Genomic DNA, 21,288 nt, shown 5'->3' on the forward strand with positions numbered 1-21,288 from the left:
TGTGGTTTATGTGTAGTGGTGTAAATGTTTCTGTGGAATAAAGGGCACGTTAAGGAGTGGCAACAGGATTGGACACAGAAATACAGGATATCCATTCAAAACCCTTTCTGTCCTACAAAACATCTGGATTGGTCTTGTAGCTGATGAAAAGGCATGGAAAAATCTATGTTTTAAGCATGAGAATAACTTGGTCAAATCTGTGTTTTAGAGAAGTCACTTTTACATAAACTATAGTGAATGGATTGATACTGCAGTGAGATGGGAGGTGAGGCCTGAGTCTGGCAATAGGAAGGCTAAATGTAAGAATAGGGTATATAAATGAATTGCTATGTGCTAGCACTGTACAGAAACATTACCTGCGTTGTTCATTGGATTACCACAACAACTCTGAAAAGTCTATTGTTATCCCATTTTACAGATGGGTAAACCGAAGTTAAGCAGATTAAATAACTCGCACAAAGTCACATTGCAGTAACAGTGGGGCTGGCATTTTAACCAGGGTTGTTTTAGTCCAAGGAAGAAATGCCAACTGAAATTAGGGCAGTCATAGTAGGATAAAGAAACTGTGACTGATATGTGTGGTATTTAAAAGGTAAAGATAACTAAAAAGGGTGGATGACAAGGAAGTAACTGAACATGATGAATGGCTAGATTTAGGGAATAAAAGAGAATGGGGCATTTGTGAAGACTCTCAGGTGTCTAGTTTGGAGGACTGGGCAATTGATCATGTCTTTTACTGAGAGTAGAAAGACCATAAGACGGGAAGAGACGGTGGGCTCTTTCTGGAAAAGTTGTGAAGCCTGTAGAAATACTGTATTGATCAAAGAAACATTTTGAAATATGGATTTATATCCATTATCATTAATGATGAATCTTTTCTTTTTTTAAGTTCCAGGATACACATGCAGAACGTGCAGATTTGTTACATAGTTGTATGTGTGCCATGGTGGTTTGCTGCACCTGTCCTCTAAGTTCCCTCCCCTTGTACCCCACCCTCCAACAGACCCTGGGTGTGTGTTGTTCCCCTCCCTGTCTCCATGTGTTATGTGTTCTCATTGTTCAACTCCCACTTATGAGTGAGAACATGCAGTGTTTGGCTTTCTGTTCCTGTGTTAGTTTGCTGAGGATAATGGCTTCCAGCTTCATCCATGTCCCTGCAAAGGACATAATCTCATTCCTTTTTATGGCTGCATAGTATTCCATGGTGTATATGTACCACATTTTCTTCATCCAGTTTATCATTGATGGGCATTTGGGTTGGTTTCATGACTTTGCTATTATAAATAGTGCTGCAATAAACATATGTGTGCATGTGTCTTTGTAGTAGAATGATTTATATTTTTTGGGTACATACCCAGAAATGGGATTGCTGGGTCAAATGGTAATTCTGGTTCTAGATCCTTGAGGAGTCACTATACTGTCTTCCACAATGGCTGACCTAATTTACATTCCCACCAAAAGTGTAAAAGCATTCCTATTCCCCCACAGTCTCACCAGCATCTATTGTTTCTTGACTGGTATGAGATGGTATCTCATTGTGGTTTTGATTTGTATTTCTCTAATGATCAGCGATGTTGAGTTTTTTTTTCATATGTTTGTTGGCCGCATAAATGTCTTCTCTTGAAAAGTATCTGTTCATACCCTTTGCCCACTTTTTGATGTTTTTTTTTTCTTGTAAATTTGTTTAAGTTCCTCGTAAATTCTGGATATTAGACCTTTGTTAGATGGGTAGATTGCAAAAATGTTCTCCCATTCTGTAGGTTGCGTGTTCATTGTTTCTCTTGCTGTGCAGAAGCTCTTTAGTTTAATTAGATCCCAGTTGTCAATCTTGGCTCTTGTTGCAGTTGCTCTTGGTGCTTTTGTTATAAAGTCTTTGCCCATGCCTGTGTCCTGAATAGTATTGCCTGGGTTTTACATTTAAGTCTTTAATCCATCTTGAGTTAATTTTTGTATAAGTTGTAAGGAAGGGGTCCGTTTCAGTTTTCTGCATATGGCTAGCCAGTTTTCCCAGCACCATTTATTGAATAGGAAATCCTTTCCCCATTGCTTGTTTTTGTCAGGTTTGTTGAAGATCAGATGGTTGTAGATGTGTGGTGTTCTTTCTGAGGTCTCTGTTCCATTTCATTGGTTTTGGTACCAGCACCACGCTGTTTTGGATACTGTAGCCTTGGAGTATAATTTGAAGTCAGGTAGCATGATGCCTCCAGCTTTGTTCTTTATGCTTAAGATTTTCTTGGCTATACAGGGTCTTTCTTTGATTCTATATGAAATTTAAAGTAGTTTTTTTTCTAATTCTGTGAAGAATGTCTATAGTAGTTTGATGGGAATAGCATTGAATCTATAAATTCCTTTGGGCAGTATGGGCATTTTCACAATATTGATTCTTCCAGTCCATGAGGATGGAATGTTTTTCCATTTGTTTTTGCCCTCTGTTATTTCTTTGAGCAGTGGTTTATAGTTCTCCTTGAAAAGGTCCTTCACATCCCTTGTTAGCTGTATTCCTAGGTATTTTATTCTCTTTGTAGCAATTGTGAATGGGAGTTCATTCAGGATTTGGCTGTCTGCTTGCCTATTGTTGGTGTAAAGGAATGCTTGTGATTCTTCCACATTCATTTTGTATCCTGAGAGTTTGCTGAAGTTGCTTATCAGCTTAAGGAGTTTTTGGGCTGAGATGATGGGGTTTTCTAAATATAGAATCACATCATCTGCAAACAGAGACAATTTGACTTCCACTCTTCCTATCTGAATACCCTTTCTTTCTTTCTCTTGCCTGATTGCCCTGGCCGGAACTTCCAATACTATGTTGAATACGAGTGCTGAGAGAGGGCATCCTTGTCTTGTGCCAGTTTTCAAGGGAATGCTTCCAGCTTTTGCCCATTCACTATTATATTTGCTGTGGGTTTGTCATAAATAGCTCTTCCTATTCGAGATATGTTCCACCGATACCTAGTTTATTGAGAGTTTTTAGCATGAAGGGATGTTGAATTTTATCAAAGGCCTTTTCTGCATCTATTGACATAATCATGTATTTTTTGTGTTTGGTTCTGTTTATGTGATGGATTAAGTTTATTGATTTGCATATGTTGAACCAGCCTTGCATCCCAGGGATGAAGCCAACTTGATCATGATGGATAAGTTTTTTATATGCTGCTGGATTTGGTTTGCCAGTATTTTATTGAGAATTTTGGCATCAATGTTCATCAGGGAGATTGGCCTGAGGTTTTTTTGTTGTTGTGGCTCTGCCAGGTTTTGGTATCAGGATGATGCTGGCTTCATAAAATGAGTTAGGGAGGTGTCCCTTCTTTTCAAATGTTTGCAGTAGTTTTAGAAGAAATGGTACCAGCTCCTCTTTGTACCTCTGGTAGAATTTGGTTATGAATCTGTCTGGTCCTGGGCTTTTTTTGGTTGGTAAGCTATTAATTACTGCATCAATTTCAGAACTTGTTATTGGTCTATTCAGGGATTTGACTTTTTCCTGGTTTAGTCTTGGGAGAGTGTTTGTGTCCAGGAATTTATCCATTTCTTCTAGATTTTCTAGTTTATTTGTGTAGAGGTGTTTATAGTATTCTCTGATGGTAGTTTGTATTTCTGTGAGTTTAGTGGTGATATCCCTTTATCATTTTTTATTGGGTCTATTTGAGTCTTCTCTCTTTTCCTCTTTCTTAGTCTGGTTTGCAGTCTATTTTTTTTTCCCCCAAAAAACCAGCTCCTGGATTCATTGATGTTTGGGGGAGGTATTTTCATATTTCTATCTCATTCAATTCTGCTCTGATATTAGTTATTTCTTGTCTTCTGCTAGATTTTGAATTAGTTTGCTCTTGCCTCTCTAGCTCCTTCAATTGTGATGTTAGGGTATGATTTGAGATCTTTCTAGCTTTCTGATGTAGGCATTTAGTGCTATAAATTTCTCTCTTAACACTGCTTTAAGTATGTCCCAGAGATTTTGGTATGTTGTTGCTTTGTTCTCATTGGTTTCAAAGAACTTCTTGATTTCTGCCTTAATTTTATTATTTGCCCAGGAGTCATTCAGGAGCAGGTTGTTCAATTTCCACGTAATTGTGTAATTTTGAGTGAGTTTCTTAATCCTGAGTTCTAATTTGATTGCACTGTGGTCTGAGAGACTGCTATGATTTCTATTCTTTTGCACTTGCTAAGGAGTGTTTTACTTCCAATGATGTGGTCAATTTTAGAATAAGTGCCATGTGGCATTGAGAAGAATGTATATTCTGTTGATTTGGGGTGAAGAGTTCTATAGATGTCTATTAGGTCCACTTGATCCAGAGCTGAGTTCAAGTCCTGAGTATCCTTGTTAATTTTCTGTCTCCTTGATCTAATACTGACAGGGTGGAGTTAAAGTCTCCCACTATTGCTGGGCATGGTGGCTCACGCCTGTAATTCCAGCACTTTGGGAGGCTGAGGAGGGCAGATCACCTGAGGTCAGGAGTTTGAGAACAGCCTGGCCAACATGGTGAAATCCCGTCTCTACTAAAAATACGAAAAAATTAGCTGGACGTTGTGGTGGGCACCTGTAATCCCAGCTACTCAGGAAGCTAAGGAAGGAGAATCGTTTGAACCCAGGAGGTGGAGGTTGTAGTGAGCTGAGATGGCACCATTGCACTCCAGCCTGGGTGACAAAAGCAAGACTCTGTCTCAAAATAAAAAAGTCTCCCACTATTATTGTGTGGGAGTCTAAGTGTCTTTGCAGATCTCTAGGAACTTGTTTTATGAATCTGGGTTCTCCTGTATTGGGTGCATATATATTTAGGATGGTTAGCTCTTCTTGTTGAATTGTTCCCTTTACCATTATGTAATGTTCCTCTTCGTCTTTTTTTTGATATTTGTTGGTTTGAAGTCTGTTTTGTCAGAGACTAGGTTTGCAACCCCTGTTTGTTTGTTTCTTTGTTTATTTTTGCTTTCCATTTGCTTGGTAAATTTCCTCTCTTGGTAAATTTCCTCCGTCCCTTTCTTTTGAACCTATGTGTATCTTTGCATGTGAGATGGGTCTCCTGAATACAGCATATCAATGGGTCTTGACTCTGTCCAATTTGACAGTCTGTGTCTTTTAACTGGGGCATGTAGTCAGTACATTTAAGGTCAGTAGTATTACGTGTGAATTTGATCCTGCCATCATGATGCTAGCTGGTTATTTTGCACACTAGTTGATGCAGTTTCTTCATAGTGTCGTTGTTCTTTATATTTTGGTGTGGTTTTGCAGTGCCTGGTACTGTTTTTTTCTTTCCATATTTAGTGCTTCCTTCAGGATCTCTTGTAAGGCAGGCCTGGTGGTGACAAAATCCCTCAGTATTTGTTTGTCTGGAAAGGATTTTATTTCTCTTTCACTTATGAAGCTTAGTTTGGCTGCATATGAAATTCTGGGTTGAAAATTTTTTCTTTAAGAATGTTGAATTATTGGCCTCCAATCTCTTCTGGCTTGTAGAGTTTCTGCTGAGAGGTCCACTGTTAGTCTGATGGACTTCTCTTTGCAGGTGTCCTGGTCTGTCTCTCTGGCTGCCTTTAACATTTTTTCCTTCATTTCGACCTTGGAGAATCTGATGATTTTGTGTCTTGGGGTTGTTATTCTTGTGGAGTATCTTAGTAGTGTTCTCTGTATTTCCTGAATTTGCATGTTGGCCTGCCTTGCTAAGTTGGGGAAGTTATCCTGTGTAATGTCCTGAAGTGTGTTTTCCAGCTTGTTTCCATTCTCCCGTCTCCATCAGGTACTCCAATCAACCCTAGGTTTGGTCTTTTTACATAGTCTCATATTTCTTGGAGGCTTCGTTTGTTCCTTTTCATTCTTCTTTCTCTAATCTTGTCTGTATGCCTTATTTTAGCAAGGTGGTCTTCAAATTCTCATATCCTTTCTTCCACTTGGTTGATTCAGCTATTGATACTTGTGCATGCTTCCTAAAGTTTACCTGCTGTGTTTTTCAACTCCATCAAATAATTTATGTTCTTCTCTCAACTGGTTATTCTAGTTAGCAGCTCCTCTCACCTTTTATCAAGGTTTTAGCTTATTTACATTGGGTTAGAACATGCTTCTTTAGCTCAGTGGAGTTTACTATCCATCTTCTGAAGCCTTCTTCTGTCAATTCATCCATCTCATCCTCCATCCAGTTCTGCACCCTTGCTGGAGAGGCACTGCAATCATTTGGAGGAGAAGAGGCACTCTGGCCTTTTGGGCTTTCAGTGTTGTTTTTTCTCAATTCTTTCTCATCTTCATGAGTTTGTCTAGTTTCGATCTTTGAGGCTGCTGACCCTTTGATGGGGTTTTTGTGGGGGATTTTTTTGTTGTTGTTGATACTGTTGTTGTTGCTGTTTGTTTTTCTTTCAATGGTCAGGTCCCTCTTCTGTAGGGCTGCTGTGGTTTGCTGGGAGTTCATTTCAGGCCCTATTCATCTGTTTTGCTCCCAGGCCTGGAGATGTCACTCAAGGAGGCTGGGGAACAGCAAAGATGAATCTCTGCTCCTTCTTCTGGGATCTTTGACCTTAAGGGGCACCAACCTTATACCAGTAGGATCACTCCTATCTAAGGTGTCTGGCAACCCTGTTGGAGGGTCTCACCCAGTTGGGTGGCAGGGGGAACAGGACCTGTTTAATGAAGCACTTTGACTGTCCCTTGGTAAGGGGGTGTGCTTCACTTGGGGGAAACCCACTAGTCTGGGCTGCCTGGCTTCCTCAGAACTACCAGGAGAAAAGGCTAAGTCTGCTAGTCAGCAGAGACTGTGGCCATCTCTCCCCCTAGGGGATCAGGCCTAGGGAGATCAGGGTTCTGTCCCTGAGCCTCTGGCTGGAGTTGTTGGAGTTCCTGCAGGGAAGGCCCGCCTAGTGAGGAAGGATGGGACAGGGTCAGGCCTGAAGACATGCTCTGGCCGCAGTCTGTCACAGTCGGTGTGTTGGCCTGTGGGGGACAGCTCTTGGGACCAAGCCATCCAGCCTCCCTGGCTCCAACAAGGGAATAGTGCAGCCTGGAGCTATAGAGATGGATGCCGCCCTTCCCCTCTTAGTGTGTTAGACAGTTATGCATCCCAATGCTGACTGCTGCCCCTTCCCCAAGGAGCTCAAATGGCTTAGACAGCAGGCAGAGTCTGTTGAGAATCTGCATGGCTCCAGGGTTGGGAACCTAGACCTTGGTGGCAAGAATTTGCGAGTGGGATTTTCCTATCCATGGGTTGCAGGGTTCCGTGGAAAAAGCATGGTTTCCCCAGCTGGGTAGCACACTCACTCACCACCTCCCTTGGCTAGGGAGTAGGGGCCCCCCTGCCCCGTGTGGCTCTCAGGTGGGCCCCCACACCACAGCTCTCTTCCCTCCTCTCTGTAGATCATGCCAGCCGCCTAGTCTGTTCTGATGAGACAGCATGGATATCTGGGTTGGCGGTGCGGGATTCACATGCTGTTTATGGTTCTTTTTGATGGGAGCCTCTGATCGCAGCTACTTCTAGTAGGCCAGTTTGGCCCCACGCCCCGAGAAATTGAAACTTTTCTTGATATACCAGCCAATGATAGGCACATATATAATATACATACAATATATGTGTGTATAATACACATTATATACATGCTATATATCTATATTATATATGTATTACATACATACTATAGTATATATTGTATATATTATTATATTATATAATATATCACATAAATATATATTGCATAAATATATAATATGTAGTAATACATACTATATATTATATGCATATATTTATAATATATGCTATTTATAGTACATATATAGTACATTATATTATACATGTATGATATTTTATTCCCTGGTCATATTTTAAATTCCAACAATTTACATTCTTACCAGGATAGATTATATATGTACAATAAATAATATACTTTTGATAAATATAATATATATTATACATCATATTATACATATATTGTACCTATATATTATACATATATAAAATATGATATTTTATTCCCTGGTCATATTTTAAATTGCAACAACTTACCTTCTTCTAGAATTAACACTATAGAATTAACGCTTCTCAGGTGATGTGAGGGCCCACCTGAGAGTCACACGGGGCAGGGGAGCCCCCCTACTCCCTAGCCAAATATATTGTGTATTACAATACATAATATATTTTGATAAATATATTATACATCATTATATTATACATATATTATACCTATATAATATACATATATATAAAATATGATATTTTATTCCCTGGTCATATTTTAAATTGCAACAACTTACCTTCTTCTAGAATTAATGCTATAAGCCCATTCTCTATAGGGTCCCTGGAGAGACCCTTTCAAGGTGGAACCCATCCATGTCACTTCTGCTGCTTAACTTTTCCCATTTGCCTCAAGAATACCTGCCAGAGTCACTTGCAGCTGCACTGTTTACCCTGTGATAACCTTTGCCATGAAATATCTGGCTTTTATTATCATTTTTGTCTCACTGTAGTATATTGACTTTGGGAACAAAAGACATCCCTCTATTTATAGCACTCTGTTTTTAGTAGTGGTATTTCCATTTACAAAATATAGTAATTATTGATCACTGAAAATGTCAAATCCTAGAAAAAAATAGCATTTCTACCTGTGATGTTAATTAACATCGTCCTCAAACAGTTGTTGGCCGAAGATTCATTTGATGAATCTGATTTATCTGAAATAGATGATTCTGATGACTCAATTTTTATATTTGTTTTGTCTGAAATAACTCAAAGAATGGTTTTTATGTTTTTTTCACATTGAAAATCAGTCAGATTTGCTTGCCCCTCAAAGAGTGTATTTATGTAAAATTAAACGAGTGCTGGCAGTGAGCTGCATCTTTTTTTTTCTAAATGGGAAAAGGGTTAAAATCTTTCAGTGGCTCAATATTGCCCATAAGGCACTCAAGGCCTTGGTCATCTGTGTCTTTTCCTCTTCTCCCACTGCCAGCTGCAATGAGATATTTATGATGTAATAAACAAGGCGTGCCATTTCATAGCACCACGTTTTTGTGCATGATGCCCAACATACCAATATGGCTTTCTGTTCTTATTGATTTGGAAATTGCCTATTTATTTTTTTAAATGCCACTCTTGTTTCCTCTAAGAACTTCCCTCCAGTTCCCAGCACAGTCAATTGCTATTTCCCCCATATATACAATATACATATTTATAAAAATACATTTGACATCTGTTTTGTGTCATTGGCTATGAGCTACTTGAGGGTAAGGACTTTATCTGTGTATCTCTGTAGCTTCTCACAGTCCCTTATAACATGCCAAATACGCAAAATGTTTCCGAAGTTGGTGAAGTAAATGAATGAATATTTATTATGAGAATTAAACATTATTCTTATGACCATTTATTATAAGAATTAAATATATACATATATATAGCTATTAATAGAATGCCTACCACAGGCGCCAGTAGTCCCAGCTATTCGGGAGGCTGAGGCAGGGAAATGCTTGAACCTGGGAGGCGGAGGTTGCAGTGAGCCGAAATCGTGCCACCGCACTCCAGCCTGGGTGACAGAGCGAGACTCTGTCTCAAATGCCTACCACATAATGGGTGTTATAAAAGTATTTTCTATTATTATTCTCCTGCATAATTTCTGTCCATATTTCTTTCCATTTGGTTTTGCCATCCAAGCAGATTAAAGGAAAGAAATGTCACATTCCTGTGTAACACCTTATATAAACATTTAATGAACTTGTCCATACATTCATCAAGAATTTGTGATTCCCACAGTCCAAATCTCTGTGAATTTTCTTTCTAGCCATGTGTGGCATAGCTCTCTCTCTGACTATACTCTAATACCCCACCCCTCTGTAGCATGGGTATATTTACTTTGTTTTTGTTTGTTTGTTTTTAGATGGAGTCTAAAACAACAGCTCTGTTGCCCAGCCTGGAGTGCAGTGGCGCCATCTCAGCTCACTGTAACCTCTGCCTTCTGGGTTCAAGTGACTTTCCTGCCTCAGCCTCCTAAGAAGCTGGGATTACAGGCAGGGGTCACCACACCCAGCTAATTTTTGTATTTAGAGATGGGGTTTCGCCATGTTGGTCAGGCTGGTTTTGGACTCCTGACCTCAGGATCCACCCACCTCTGTCTCCCAGAGTGCTGGGATTACAGGCATGAGCCACCGAGCCTGGCCTATTTCCTTTCTTTTCCTCACGAAGAATCCCCAATTCCTATTGCTTTCCTAGCCTTTTCAATGGGGTTTTCAACCTCTTAGGAATCTCAGAGGTTCTTTGCAATAACATTAATCTTTATTGCACAAGACTGCCACATTATTTTGCTTTGGATTTATCTTTGCAGATTCTGCCCCCATTTAAATAAATACAATGAAATGACACATTTCTACAGCTGAACAGTGAAGTTTGTTTTTCTTCTATGAGGCTGAACATTTATTGATGAATCCATATTGTACTGACAGCAACTTCTTCAATAATTTCATGGGTTATATAGCAGTTGGTAATAGTGCATGCACGTGGGCAGGGAGAACTATGCAAATATCAATAATAATTATGCTTGGCGTATGCAAATTCCAGCAGGTATTTTCAGAAATTAATCTTCCAAATTACTTTTGCACAATTCAGGAAAATTGAAATGTGCATTTAAATAATTGTAGAAAAATGTAAAAGCAATCTCTACTCATTTAAATCACCCAGTTAAGGTGCTATTGTAAACAAAGGGATTGTAGATATTTCAGACACAGAAGCCATACTGTCAAAACAGAATTATAGAGATCATGAGAGCTTTGCTTTGTTTGTAGACAACTTACCAGGGATGGCATTGCTTGGATTAGTTTGTTTTGTTTAAAGCATTATTATTAATATTCCTCAAAAATCATTAGTAAAAAGAAGCAATATTGTTTTGCTTGTTTATATACTCACTTATATGTTTCATGCATCACTGCGTCCATTTATCAACCCATCTATCTATCAAATGAATGTTTATTAAGCATGATTATATGCCACAGACTGAGGTAAGTAAAGTTATGTGAGTAGGAAGACCTTTTGACTTGTGCCTCCAGCTCAATAGGGGAGCCACAAGTTTACATAGTTTAGCCATTTTGGGGTCTTTTCATTTCCTCCATGAGTTTAATATCAATTGTAACTTCATATGAAAGCTAGAATATGGGGCCATAATTAATGCATTTATATAAGCAAAGCACTTTCAGTGTCTTCTGCTTTCATGCAGTTTTAATTCATCAAATTATGGCCAGAGGCTTTAATTGCTGAAAGTAACCCTAGGCTTCTCTGACTTTCTTGAATACCTAACATGCATTTCTCAGGGAAAATACGGAATTCATAGATAAAGGCTAGAAAGATACGCAATCCTTGCCCTTAAGAAGCTAACATCTCATAGGCATCTGGGACAAGGAGCATTCGCCTATTATTAATGGTTGTGACTAAAAGCACTGCTATCAGAGTCCATGGACATTTCGGGAACAGAAGGTCTCCTTCCAGGAGTGATCAGGACACTTTTGGGATGTCCTTGAGTTGTGCCTTGGGAATGCATTTTACAAAGGAAAATGGTGGAGACAGCTGTTGAAATAGGAAAGTCCAGGGTTTTGGACCTAGGTTCAGCAGCTATAGGACTGTGAAGTCTTAACAACTAGCCTCATCTGTAAAATAGGGATGAGGACACCAGCCTCATAAAGATCTCTGGGAGGATTTAGCTAATGTTTGCTAATGTGCTCATTAAATTATATGAAGCAGGGATTCCTAGGTAGAAGAAATGGTCCAGGGTAAAGGCACAGAAGGGAGGAAAAAAGACATATTAGGACCCTGGTGATAGCCAGTTTGTCTACTACTTACGGTTCTTCTACTGCCTCTGCTTTTCTTTCTAGAAAACCACAGGCAGTAACCACAAATCTATTTGTCTGTTTTGCCATGTTGAATTTGTGACTTGACTGTTTTAACTGTTTTATCTTTAAAAGGAATCAAGAAAACTCATTTTATGCTGCCCCAGGTGGTGGGAGGTAAGATGACAGATATAGTACCTGCAAGTAAGGCTTTTGTGTTTCTCTTCCAATTGGTGCTCTCTATTCATTTAAGTGTTTCTTATCAGCTTCTGCCCAGGGAAAACCTCCTAACAAAAATACACATTTCCTTGCCTATATGTCACAAGTCAGCTGTTCCTTTAAAGGACATACCTATGATCTTGAACAATGGGTTCAAAATATATTACAAACCAGTATAATATTCTAGTTTTTTTTTTTTTTTCCCCGAGACACAGTCTTTCTCTGTCACCCAGGCTAGAGTGCAGTGGCTCGATTTTGGCTCACTGCAACCTCTGACTCCCAGGTTCAGGCGATTCTTTTGTCTGAACCTCCCGAGCAGGTGGGATTACAGGTGTGTGCCACCACGCCCAGCTAATTGGTATTTTTAGTAGAGACAGGGTTTCACCATGTTGGCCAGGCCGGTCTCGAACTCCTGACCGCAAGTGATCCGCCTGCCTCTGCCTCCTAAAGTGCTAGGATTACAGGCACGAGTCACCACGCCAGGCCCTATTTTTTAAAATTTTTATTTATTTTTTGTTGTTGTTGTTTGAGGGAAATACTGAAACTACAAATAAATTAGCAGTCATTGTCACCAACTCATTTGATGAAAACCATTTATTATAATTGTAACTGGTAACCTGGCCTTTGTGCCCCAGATCAGATGATCCATTGTGTTTTCCTATGTTTTTGAGTGCTGCTTAGTTTTTCTTATTTTTTTTGTTTGTTTGTTTCCCATGGCTCCACCTGTGATCCTACAAATAGCATACTGATAACAGAAGGCAAACAGGGAGAATGGTAAAGAAAGAAGGTTGGGAGCAGAGAAAAATGGAACAGTGTCTTTCTTGTCTTTCACTTATTTATTTACCAATTACCGCTGAAACTGTGGTGGAAGCCATAAAGACAAAGTCCAAGAAGGTACCACTTGTATCTCTGAGGCACTTGGCAGTTGAGAGATAACAGTAATTGGACCATAACCGTGATGACCAGTACTTCAATGGAGGATATTCAGATGTTCCAGAAGCATATAGGTAGGAGTGACTAACTGGGCTGGGAGAGCTGGAGAGGCTTCACAGAGGAGGTGATATTAGACTGAATCATGAATGTAAAAAAGAGTCTGGATGAAGGACATTCCAGACAAGGGGAATTATTATCTCAATGATTAAAATCTATGTCAGAGAAAGATTAGGCCATAGAAAGATATACAGCGCTAAGGGATTCAGAAGACAGAAATGTTACATTTCATAAAGAAATAAAGAGAGACACTTCAAGGAAGAAGTAATATTTTAAATGGGCCATGACATTTTAGAAGGGATAGATGGGGCTAAAGAGGGTCCTTGAGATGGAGGAAAAGTTCAATGTGGGACTTAGGGAACATGAAAGAGTCATGTATGCTTAGAGTGTAGGCTGGATGTAGTTAAGATGAGAAGGGTCAGGTGGGGTCAGACGGGGAGAGTTCCAGATGCTTATGTGAGGGCTCTGTACCTAGTACTATTATTTGGTAGGAGTCACCAACACTTTATTTGGGAAACGATAGTCCATTCAGTTTAATTCCTCCAGTATTTTTGGAGACCTTCCTTGCTCTGAAACAGGTACTGTGATAGATTCTAGGGACACAAAATGAATCAGACATGATTCCTGACCTTTTGAATCTTTCATCAAAATATTTATCCATGTTTCTGTCTAAGTCAATGTCCATGTCTATGTTCACGTCCATGTCCATGTCTATGTCTAAGTCAATGTTTATGTCAATTTCTATGCCTATGTCTATATCTGCATCTGTCTGCATCTGTATCTAGATTTTTAGACAGAGATTAATTTGACTGTGGTGTGTAGGATGTGTGGAAGCAGGGGAAGAGGGGCGGGAGAGGTGAACGGGCAGTAGCCATCCACATGGAAAGGGCTGAACCAGTCCAGATGGGAGGGCCTGAACAGGGGCAGTACAGCAGGAAGAGCACTGTCTTTGGAGTCTAAGGAATTTGAGCTTGAATGCAGGCTCTATCACAAACTCTCCTTGAGAGTTTATTCAAGTAATTTCCTCAGCCTGATTCTCTTCATCTGTAAAACAGGGAAAATAACACTTACCTTTGAGGGTGGATGAGAAGATTTAAGGTGATGTATTAAGCACTTGGCACAGGGTCGGCATCAGCAATCAGCAGTGATGAAAGAGGCTGCAATGCCTTTGATTTGCCACTCCCTGTTCAGAAAGAAGTCAACACTTTTACCCCAGTGAAAGAGGCAGGTTTAGTGGCTCCAGGTAGGGAATGATGACTATGGCTTTAAACCTGCCCTTTGACCTCTACATCTGTTTCCCAGGTAAGGAGCACAAATATCCCTTGCTTGGCTGGCAGAGCCAAGCTCACGTTGGGAGGTCCTTTCGTGGACTGTTCTTCCCATCCCACCAATGAACCCACTGACTCAGCCACTGAGAGGTCTGGCAGGAAGCACGGCTACAGCTGTGACCAGGCCAGGTTGCTCCATCTCCAGCAAACATTTAGAGTGGCTCAGTGCCTGCTGCTCCTGCCTTGACACAGAGGAAGCTGAGAGCCAGGCCAGTGAGTGGCAGCCAAGAGGATGCTGCCAGCATGGCAGCCAGGAGCTACAAAGGCCCCGAGCACTAGACGGTTTTGCCATCACTGTGGGGAGTGTCCCCAGCTGTCAGTGCCACCGGTGGGGATGCAGCTTCTCCCAGGAGTTAACCTGAGCATTCAGGACTGTTGCCCGGGGCCCTCGCTCTCCCTGGCTGATGCGAGGTGGTTTCCAGGGGCGACAGCACTGTGGTGAACAAGGAGGAAGCCAGGATACAGTGAGGAAATGTGGAAGAGCATTTCCAAAGGCTGTTTCTGTTGGGAATTCTTGTTTGTCCAAGACTGTGATTTATCTCCAGGATACTTAGAATTTGTTAGCAGCAGGGTGCTAGTAGAGGTTTAACAACCGGGTCTGAGAACGGAGGCAGGGAGGAAGGGGGAAAAGGAGTGTCCTGATTTGTAGTTTTTGATGATTTCCATGCAGTAAAAATTTCCACCACAGAAGATGTCAAGGTACCAACATGGTACTACTGAAGTAAAGTTGAAGAAGAGATGGGAAGTGTCACATCATTATGAACTATTTCCACTAAAGATAGACAGTAAATACAAATAACCTCACAACTGTTGATAATAGTAAAAGATAGTAAAATGATTAGGAAGTGAGGATTTTGAGTATTTATTGTCTGTGCCTTTAATATAATTTATTTAATTTTAAGTTTACATACTTTAACATTTAACGATGGGCTAACTTGACAACAGCCTCTCAAAATTCCTCATCACTTTTTGAAGGCAGTGCAGAGTGTCTTGTTTTTACCTTCTCTGGAGAATAAACCTCCAATCTTTTGCTTCATTTGCAAGGGAAAATTGCCTGGCTGACTGGTGGGTGGTAAGAAAGCTGGTGGGGGGGGGTGTCTTTTTTTTTTTTGATTTATTGAGGTGACATTCACATGACATAAAATTAACTCCTTTGAAGTAACCAATTCACTGACATTCAGTACATTCACAGTGTTATGCAAACACCAACTCTATCTAGTTTTAAAACATTTCTATCACTCCAATACAAAACCCCTGAGTTAGTTTGCTAGGAATGCTATTAAAAAGTGCCAGACACTGGGTGGATTACATAACAAAAAATCATTTTTTTCACAGTTCTGGAGGCTGGGAGTTCAAGATCAAAGTGTCAGTAGGCTTCATGTCTGCTGAGGGCCATCAGGGAGTGATCTGCCCCAGACCTCTCTCCATGGCCTGTCAATCGCTGTCTTCTCCCTGTGTTTTCATGTGGTCCTCCCTTTGTATGTGTCTGTGTCCAAATTTCCTCTTCTTATAAGGGTATCTGTCATATTGGAGTAGGGCCCACTATAATGACCACATTTCAACTTATCTACCTCTGTAAAGACCCTGTCTCCAAATAGAGTTACCTTCCTAAGTACTATGGGTTACAACTTTAACATATCATTTTTTCTTTTGCAGGAGGTATTACAATTCAGCTGATAACAACTCCCTAACCACTAAGCAGTCTCCCTCTATACCCCCTTACTCTCAGTCCCTGGCAGCCAATAGTCTGTGTTTTGTCTCTATGGATTTACCTATTCTGGATATTTCATAAAAAGAAATCATATAACACATGACCTTTGTGTCTGGCTTCTATCACTTCAAAACATTTCCATTTTCATGTGGTTCACAGGAGTATCATTAGTTTTGTGTGCTGTGGTTTAAAAAAAAGTGAGGAGCAGATAAAGGGCTACCAACAGCAATTGCTTCCAAGTTAAGGAATTCTCTTAAAGACCACAAAACTGACCAGCATTTGGTAGATAATTTTGCCTCCTACTTACAAGAATAGAGACAAGAAGACTGATCAAGAGACCACTGGAACAGTTGATGCAAGACAGTTCTAAGGCATAGACTTAGGGAAAGGGCGAAAGGGATCAAGAGGAAAAGGTTTCATCAAAGTGATTAGAAAATGCAAACCACTTTCAAATGCTTAAACATTACATATTTTAAAAGTATATGAAAGCTTAAAGAAAATAAAAGCCACCTACGATAGTACAACTCAGTTATACATACTGTAAATATTTTGATATATCTACTATTTTTATCAAAAAATAACATATACACAGGAAACTGCAAAAGTGATAAAATTTTGGAAACTTACACCCAATTATCTACCTCACAGGTCACAAAATATATCCTAAAAGCCTTCCTCATGCCCTCTACTACCAAAGGTAATAATTACTTGTTTTAGCCCTTTCTTTTTTTTTCCTTTTTTGAGACAGGGTCTTGCTCTGTTGCCCAGGCAGGAGTGCAGTGGCACGATCTTGGCTCACTGCAATATCTGCCTTCCAGGTTCAAGTGATTCTCCTGCCTCAGCCTTCCAAGTAGCTGGAATTACAGGCGCCCACCACCATGCCTGGTAAATTTTGGTATTTTTAGTAGTGATGGGTTTCATCATGTTAGCCAGGCTGGTCTCGAACTCCTGACCTCAGGTGATCTGTTTGCCTCAGCCTCCCAAAATGCTGGGATTATAGGTGTAACCCACCATGCCTGACTAGTTTTAGCCTATTTTTGAGCCAGAGAGAAAGAAAATAAAATTACACTTTTATTTTTGGCTTATTTTCCTCACATTTTGTGAAATGGATCCGTGTAGTTGTGTGAAGTAGTTGCTCTTTCATTTTCCTACTATTCTATCATATGAATATGTGAAAAATAACTAAACTGATTTTATTATTGGTGAGTATTTGGGTTATGCCCAAATTTTAGATATTGTAACAATGTTGCTATGTTCTTGTCTTTTGTGCTTATATGGATACCACATATTTGCACATATGTATCTGGTGGGGTATGTCCTCCCAAGATTTCTTCTTGTGTTAAATATGATCTGGGAATGGAACTGCTGGTCATCAAGTACACGTTCAGAGTTAGGAGATGCCCCATCAAAGAGTCATCCACAATGGTTATACTACTGTACACTCTTACAGACAGCATGTGAGGGTTCCTGTTCCTCCATGTCTTCATCAACACTTGATAACGTCAGTTAATTTAACTTCACTATACTGGTGGGTGTTGTATGGGGGTATGTAATTGTGCTTTAGTTTGCATTTTCCTTATAATTTATGATGATAAGTTTTTTACATGTTTACTCAACATTTTAATAGTTTCTTTTGGGAGGAACCCATGCATTGGGTTCTCTATTCTATTTCTGGGCTTTCTATTCTGTTCCATTGGTCTATATGTCTGTTTCTATGCCAGTACCATGCTGTTTTGTTTAATGTAGGCTTGTAAGTTTGTAATATACTTTAAAATAAATAACTGTGATGTCTCCAACTTTGTTCTTTCTGATGATTACTTTGGGTATTTGGGCTATTTTGTGGTTCCATACGAATTTTGGGAAAGTTATTTTTTCTTTCTATAAAGATTGACATTGGGATTTTGATAGGGATGGCACTGAATCAGTAAATCACTTAGGGTAGTATGGACTTTTTAAGAATATTACTTTTTTCCAATCTATGGCCATGGGAAATCTTTCCATTTATATATGTCTTTAATTTTCTTCCTCAATGCTTTATAATCTTCAGTGTCTTTAATTTCCTTTATCAGTGCTTTATAATTTTCTTTTTCATCTCCTTGGTTAAGTTTATTTCTAAGTATTTCATTCTTTTTGTTGCTGATGTGAATGAAATTGTTTTCTTCTTTTTTGGATAGTTTATTGTTTGTATAGAAATGCAACTGACTTTGTGTGTTGAAATAGTATCTTGCAAATCTACTGAATTCATTTATTTGTTTTAACAATTATTGAGTCTTTAAGGTTTCTACATATATGATCATGTCATTTGCAAAGAGATAATTTTACTTCTTATTCAATTAGATGCCTTTTATTATTTTTTCTTTTCTAATTACTCTGGCTAAGACTTCTAGCACTATGTTAAGTAGAGGTCTTGAGAGTGAGCAAATTTGCCTTGTGCCATATACTAGAGGGAAAGCTGTCAGTTTTTCCACAGTTTATTATAATATTAGCCATGGGCATTTTAGATATGGCTATCATTGCATTGAGGAAAGTTCTTTTTGTACTTATTTTGTTGAAGCTTTAATTATGAATGGATGCTGAACTTTGTCAAATACCCTTCCTGTACCTATTGAAATAATCTTGTAATTTTTTTCCTTTCGTTTTGTCAGTGTGGCATAATAATGCTGATTTACATATATTGAACTGTCCTTGCATCCCAGGGATGAATTCCACTGGTCATGGTGTATAATCCTTTTAGTGTGCAGTTTAATTCACTTTGCTAGTATTTTATTGAGAATTTTTACATATGTTTTCATCAGGGATATTGGCCTGTAGTTTTCTTTTCTTATTGTGTTCTTGTCTGACTCTGGTATCAATCAGGTGATGCTAGCCTCATAAAATTCATTTGGAAGTGTTTCCTCTTCTTTTATTGTTTGGAAGAGTTCTTAGCTAGTTTCTATTGATGGCTTCTTTTTGTTACTGTGTAGTAAAAGTTTGTTACTCTGAATGACTCCCTCATCATATCTTAATCTTATAAATACTTATCTTTACCAATTCTGTAGTATGTCTTTTAATTAATAGGTGTTATAATTTTTTTCTATAGTCCAATTTGTCAATCTTCTCTTTTATGGTAATGCTATTTGTGTCTATTTTAAAAATCATTACCTATTCCAAGTTCATACAAATATTTATTCTGTTATATTGTAAAAGTTTTATTGCTTTAACTTTTGTATTAAGCTATCTAGATCTATGTAGATTTGATTTCTATGTATGTTGCAGCACAGAAGTTTCTTTATTTTTTCATAAAAACATAAAACTGATCTTGCGCCACTTATTGAGAAGATCATCCTTTTCCTTTGCTGTGGCATTTTAGTCATAAATATTGAGATTGTTCATGTGTGGTGCTGTTTTTAGACTCTTTATTTTATTTATTCATCTCTTTTCTAACCTTCGTATCAATATATCTTACTCTAATTTTTTAAAGAAGCCTTGCTGTCTAGTAGGATATGTCCTCTAAAGGTTTTCTTCTTAAAGATTATTTTTTGCTATTATTATTATTGCCATTCCAAGCTATTTGCATTTCTGAAGAAATTTTAGATTAATTTTGCCTATTTCCCCCAGCTTACTAGATTTTGCTAAAAATAAGTTTTATTGATTTTTTTTAACTGATGCGGAGGTTTTAAATTTTAGTAAATGTTTTCTCTGCATTATATGAAGTAAATGATATGGCTTCTCTCATGGTGGTGAATTGCATGGGCTGGTGTTTGTTGCACTGTCCTTCTATTCTTGAAACATATCCAATTGGATCGCAGTGTGCTATTTTTTCATAAATATTTGCTAATATTTTTGTTATTTTAATAGATATCTACTAGTGTTTTTACATGTATGCTCATAAATCTGAGATTTTACTTTTTTTGCAATGTTCTTATCAGATTTTATATCAGAATTATTCTGGATTTATAGTAGAACATAGAAGTATTTTCTCTTTTTTCTACTCTTCTGAAATTTTTTTTTTCGTAAGAATGGTGTTATTCCTTGAATATTTATAAAAATTATAGGTGAAGTTTCTTGGGCTTGGAGAACATTCCATGGAAACGATTTTATTTGTAGATTCAATTTTTTTAAGAGATGTATAGGTCATTCGGTTTTTAAAAATTCTTCTTGATTTAGTTTTGATAAGTAGTGTTGTTCCAGATATTCATTAATTTTAACTGATTTTCCAATTTATTAACAAAGTCTTTCTTAATAGTCTTTTATTATCTGTTTAAGGTTCATAAAGACTACAATTATGTCCTCTTTATATTTCCAATTGGTAATATATTCGTTCCTTCCTTTTTTTTTTTTTTTTACTTCATTAATCTTATCAGGGCTTTATCAGTATTAGTAATTTTTTACAAAGAGCCAGCATTTAATTTTCTTAATTTTCTATTGCTTAATTTCTACTTTGCTAATTTCCCTACTCTAAAATTTATTTCATTTTACTTTTAGTTTTGATTTCTCTTCTTTCTCTAACTTCTAGAAATTGGTACTTAGATAATTGTTTGCAGCTTTTTTCTTTTCTATTATACTATAGGCATTTAAAATAATACATTTCTCTCGAAGAACAGCTTTGGCTATATCCCTTAAGTTCTGCTATATAGTTTTTTTTACTTGTCAAGTAGTTAAAAGTATTTTCTAATTTCCATTGAGATTTCTTTATTGACTTTTAGCTTATTTTGAATAATATTGTTTAAAATTCAAATATTAGGGAATTTTCTAATTTTTTTGCTATTTGTTTTCTAGCACAATTCCATTTTAGTTTTGTAATCTTCTTCCACATTATTTCAATTCTTTGAAATTCATTGAGACTTTAAAGCTCAGTATACGGTGGAGTTTGGTAAATATTTCATGTGCTTTTAAAAGAAAGTACATTCTGGCCCGGCGCGGTGGCTCACGTCAGCACTTTGGGAGGCCGAGGCGGGTGGATCACCAGGTCAGGAGACCGAAACCATCCTGGCTAAGGCGGTGAAACCCCGTCTCTACACAGAAAAAAAATTAGCAGGGCGAGGTGGTGGGCGCCTGTAGTCCCAGCTACTCGGCAGGCTGAGGCTGGAGAATGGCGTGAACCGGAAGGCGGAGGTTGCAGTGAGCGGAAATCGCGCCACTACCCTCCAGCCTGGGTGACAGAGTGAGGCTGCGTCTCAAAAAAGAAAAAAAGAGAAATAAAAAAAAAGAAAGTACATTCTATAGTTGGTGGTTGCTGCATTCTGTATGTGTCAATTAAGTCAAGTTTATTAATTTTGTTATTTGGATCTCATAATTTCTTA

General features: G+C 38.4%; 1 long non-coding RNA gene across 1 annotated transcript in view; it reads right to left on the reverse strand.

Moving 5' to 3' along the window:
* The window catches only part of LOC126937953 (uncharacterized), a 29,086-nt gene extending 14,942 nt beyond the window's left edge, over nucleotides 1–14,144 (reverse strand). The window contains exon 1 of the long non-coding RNA XR_007719911.1: nucleotides 14,039–14,144. This is a non-coding gene — a long non-coding RNA (uncharacterized LOC126937953). The remainder of the gene's footprint in view (nucleotides 1–14,038) is intronic.
* Between the last annotated feature and the right edge of the window lie 7,144 nt (nucleotides 14,145–21,288).

This window comes from Macaca thibetana, chromosome 15 (assembly GCF_024542745.1).
Source record: "Macaca thibetana thibetana isolate TM-01 chromosome 15, ASM2454274v1, whole genome shotgun sequence".
Lineage (NCBI taxonomy): Eukaryota > Metazoa > Chordata > Mammalia > Primates > Cercopithecidae > Macaca > Macaca thibetana.